Source organism: Palaemon carinicauda, chromosome 24, assembly GCF_036898095.1.
Source record: "Palaemon carinicauda isolate YSFRI2023 chromosome 24, ASM3689809v2, whole genome shotgun sequence".
In the NCBI taxonomy this organism is placed as follows: domain Eukaryota; kingdom Metazoa; phylum Arthropoda; class Malacostraca; order Decapoda; family Palaemonidae; genus Palaemon; species Palaemon carinicauda.
In genome coordinates, this window is record NC_090748.1 from 34,496,659 (window position 1) to 34,501,658 (window position 5,000).

Sequence of the window (5,000 nt, forward strand, 5' to 3'; positions counted from 1 at the left end):
CTTCTAAATTCTTTCGAAGGATATCAAAACGACTTTTGATTGCATTTATACATTCTTTTAAAGGATTTGATATATTAGTTGTAGGCGTTAATACATGGAAAGGCATTCTAACTGGGGTACCATACAATGCTTCGTGCGGGGACATTTTAATTGATATATGATATGAATGACTCAGAGTACTCAGTACCGCAGGTATTGCAATATCCCAGTTGGGGTCTGATATCTCTAGTGTTACTCTTGATATATTTAAAACCTTCCTATTTGCTCTTTCCTCAAGCCCATTCGACTCTGGGTGATATATCATGGTATTTATTTTCTTTATGCTAAGGAGTTCACACAATGAGGTAAGAAAGTGATTATTAAATTCTCCACCCGAGTCTGAGATTATCATGTGTGGAATTCCATGTTTAAAAATGTAACACTCGTAAAACTTCCTAGCGCATTCAATCGCAGTTTTAGTTTTAAGCGCTATTAGTTCTGTATATCGAGTTAAAGCATCTACAATTACTAAGAGGTGCTTATTTCCTTTGTCTGACTCGTAAAATCCTGTTAATAAATCTAAATATATCCTTTCAAAGGGTTGATTGGGCACGGGATAAGCCCCTAGGCTGACAGGTGTTTTCGTATGCCCTTTGTTTTCCTGAAATGTGTGACAATTAGCTACGTGTTTTTTATATCTGTAAGGATCGTATGCCAATAAAAAAACGATTTGACTTTCCGTGACACTAATGAGAACCCAGGATGTCCATGCAATGGATTTGCATGCAACCAATTTAGGACAGTGGAAATAAGTGAGATTGTTACCACTACCTGGTCGTTAGCTACATGTGGTGTATTGCGGGTTTTCCTTGTCACGGTCCTACACAGAATATTGTCTTTGATTATATAATTCTGCTGCTTATACTTTATATATTCCTTTTCCTTATGATTGCCTTTCAAAGCATTTATAATTTTTTCTAATTTCTGATCTTTTCTTTGTTCAGTCTGTAATAATTCAGCACTCCAGCCGAAATCTTCTTGTTCAGATATCGTTTTAACAATAGGCATGGATGTTGATATATCTATTAATTCCGCTAAAGGCTCCGTACAAGATGACAAGGGGTTTCGTGATAATGCATCAGCAATGATATTTGCTTTCCCAGGTAAATACCCGATTTTCGCGCCAAAGTCTTGAATGATCAAATGCCACCGAGTTCGTTAGGGGCTGTGGTTGTAGCCTTTAAAGAAGTCGGTTAGTGGTTTATGATCAGTAAGAACCTTAACGGGATAACCGTATATTATGAACTTAAAATGCACTAGTGAATTAACAATAGCTAGCCCTTCCTTGTCTATTACTGCATACTTACTTTCGGAAGTTCTCAGTTTTTGAGAATAAAAAGCTATCGGGAAAAATTGTTTTTCATATTGCTGAAGCAATACCCCTCCTACTCCTAAGTCTGAGGCGTCTGTTGCAATGAAGAATTCCTTACCGAAGTCAGGAAATTTTAAGATAGGAGAACTACACAGTTCATCTTTCAAGGTATTAAACGCCTGTTGATGCTGCTCAGACCATATGAAATCTACGCCCTTCTTCGTAAGATCAGTTAAGGGAGCGGCTATTATTGATTAATTGCGTATAAAACGCCTGTAATATCCACTACAACCCAGAAATTGCTGTATTCCCTTGACATAAGTAGGTATCGGAAAGTTACGGATAGCCGACACCTTATCATGGACTACTTTAAGACCTTTTCTTGACACCATAAAACCCAAAGAGACTAATTCTGTTTTGAAAAATTCACACTTACTAATCTTTACCCTTAAGTTATGTTGTCTTAGTCTCTTTAGTACTAGTTCTAATTTACGTAGATGTTCTTCTAAGGTGTTGGAAAAGATTACAAGGTCGTCCATATAGGCATACAATATATCCCCTAGCAAGTCTCCAAACACTATGTTAATCATTCTTGTAAATGTTATGGGAGCACAACGTAAACCAAAAATCATCCGTAAAAATTCATAATGTCGCCTGGCTGTGCTGAAGGCTGTGTATGGGATACTATTTTCCTCTAATGATATCTGGTGAAAGCCTTTAAGTAAGTCCAAACTGGTAAAATATTTATTCTGACCTAACAAAGATAAAATATTGTCAGTACATGGCACTGGGAATCGATCAGGGATCGTCTCCTCGTTTAGGCGACGGAAGTCTACTCAGATACGCCATGTTCGATCTTTTTTTCGGTACAACTATTAATGGAAAATTATAAGGCCTGTTCGATTTCCTAATGACTCCTTCTTCTAGCATTTTACCTACTTCATCATTTATTTCATTCTGGAATTTCATAGGGAGTCTCTACGAGGGAACATAGATAATTTTCTGCTTTTCCTTTAACCTTATTTGATGCTCGATCACATCTGTTTTTCCTAAGAATCCATCCGTAGTGGAAAAAACATTATGATATTCAGTTAAAAGTCCAAAAATTTTCTGCTGAATTTCTTCGTCTTGAATGTCTTTATTGATTTTATTTTTAATATATTGCAAAAGGGATTCATCCGCAACTGATTGAGCGTGATTGATTTCAGCAACGGTGAGAATACGATGTTTATAAACTTCTACATCCAAGATATGTTGATTATTGTGAATTACTGAATTGGCATTTAAATGATTACAGACTTCAATATTATATTGTTGATGTGAGCCTACTGTATAAATAGCTTATGTGACAGACAATCCGTTAGTTTTCAAAGTGTCGGAAAGGATTAATATTTCAGATCCCGGTAATGTTTTCTTTACTTGCACTATTAAATTCGAAGGTACGTTTGGCTCGATAGATTGCGTGCAAGATGATATTATGGGTGAACGAGAATTCTGTTGGGTCGCGTATATTATTTCTTTATTGGTGAGAAAAGTTATTGGATCTTCAACGTACGTCACTGTTTTATTTGTCGTCTCCTTTTTATCCAAAACTGATTTTAACGTATTAGAAGACTTATAAAATTTTCCTTTGATATACACGCCGTGCTTGGCAGGGGCTAAGAAAATGTTTTGATTGCCCATAGATGGGTATCCTATAATTACAGCTGGATGCATATCAATGTTTTGTACAACGATAAAGGTATCGGCAAACGTGCGCTTACCGACCTTGAACTGAACATGAGTTACGCCTATTACATTTAATTCATTATTTCCTATAGCCGAGAGTCTTACTCAGGATTTTTCTATTGGAAAGCTCAAAAACAACAAATGATGTGTCCTCAAATCTATGATATTACGTTGACTATCAGAGTCAAAAAATAATGTAAATGATCTGTGTTCTAAATTTACAGCATATAATGTTGGTCGTAACTCATTTTGGCTTATTATTGTATGAATTCGTTTCCAATCTATGGGAGCATGCACTGATTTACTTAATTCGGCTTTGTGTTTCATAGGAAAATCTATTGCCTCACAATGATCTGATAAAACATTAAATTGATTATTCAATACAATTGATGTTGACATGAATGACCTTGACCCAACATCACTCTCTTCCCCACTGGAGTTAATTATGTGGTATTTGCTTTGCTCTGCACATTCTGAAAATTAGTCTGACCTTGCGAGGTCTGGTTTGACGACCCAGGATCAGCGTTATTCGAAGAACTGTTTGTTTGTTTCGGATTCTGAACTACATTGACGTTTGGCTGTTTCTTCTTATTGAAATGAGGATTTTTCTTTTTATTTCCACATGGAACTGACTGTGGAAATGACTGTGTATTTCTAGGATTCTGTTGTGTCTTATGCGAGTAGCACTGACAATATGAATGAGTCGAACTATTATGTATCGAAAAAATCTCATTCTGCAGTTTGCAATCAAGTGACCTTGACGTTTGCAATTATAACACGTCATTCCCGCAACTTGACTATTATAAACTACATTTACTTGTTGTGGCTTTGTTTCAATTTTTGCAAAAACTTGGGTTAACACGGGATCAAGATCAGGACACTTAGACCTGTGTATCTTTATCTGTTTATATGCATCCAATTCCGTACTTGCTGGCGTTAACTTTTTATCAAAACACCGCACTAAAGCTTCAGGCAACATAAGTGTCATGCAAGTTAAATACATTAATCGTAAAAAATCTTTCACGGAGAGGTTATCTCTAGTAACCGAAGTGGAATTACCTAAAATATCTTGATATTCATAAAAACCTATCGGCTATGAGAGCTGCTCTCTCAATAACATTAAGCCGAGCCATAGTGGCTTGATTAAGTGACGTTTGCAATTATAACACGTCATTCCCGCAACTTGACTATTATAAACTACATTTACTTGTTGTGGCTTTGTTTCAATTTTTGCAAATCTTGGGTTAACACGGGATCAAGATGAGGACACTTAGACATGTGTTTCTTTATCTGTTTATATACATCCAATTCCGTACTTGCTGGCGTTAACTTTTTATCAAAACACCGCACTAAAGCTTCAGGCAACATGAGTGTCATGCAAGTTAAATACATTAATAGTAAAAAATCTTTCACGGAGAGGTTATCTCTAGTAACCCAAGTGGAATTACCTAAAATATCTTGATATTCATAAAAACCTATCGGCTATGAGAGCTGCTCTCTCAATAACATTAAGCCGAGTCATAGTGGCCTGATTAAGTGTATTTCTTAAAGTTAAAACTACATCCAAGGCTTCTTCACCCCCATAGACCGCACGTAGCCTAAGTTTGAAATCATCCAAGGTAACTGCTTCTTGAAATGAAACACCCCTTAAATACACACTCGCATCTCCTTTAGAAAAGTCTATAAAACTTTTAGCTTCTTGTAATTGTACAAAAAGGTGTATGATTTGTTTGGCATTTAAATGGGCATCGACGGATGAAATCCATGACTCCACATTCTGAGGCAAGAACCCATTAACCGACCCTGAAAAGGAAGGATTGCAGAGCGAGCATTTACTAGTGTCACAATAGGAAGGGGGTTACCATGTCCTGCTATTGGGTTACTCGGTCCAGGGGCTGGGCTCACAGGGGGCGTCATGTTT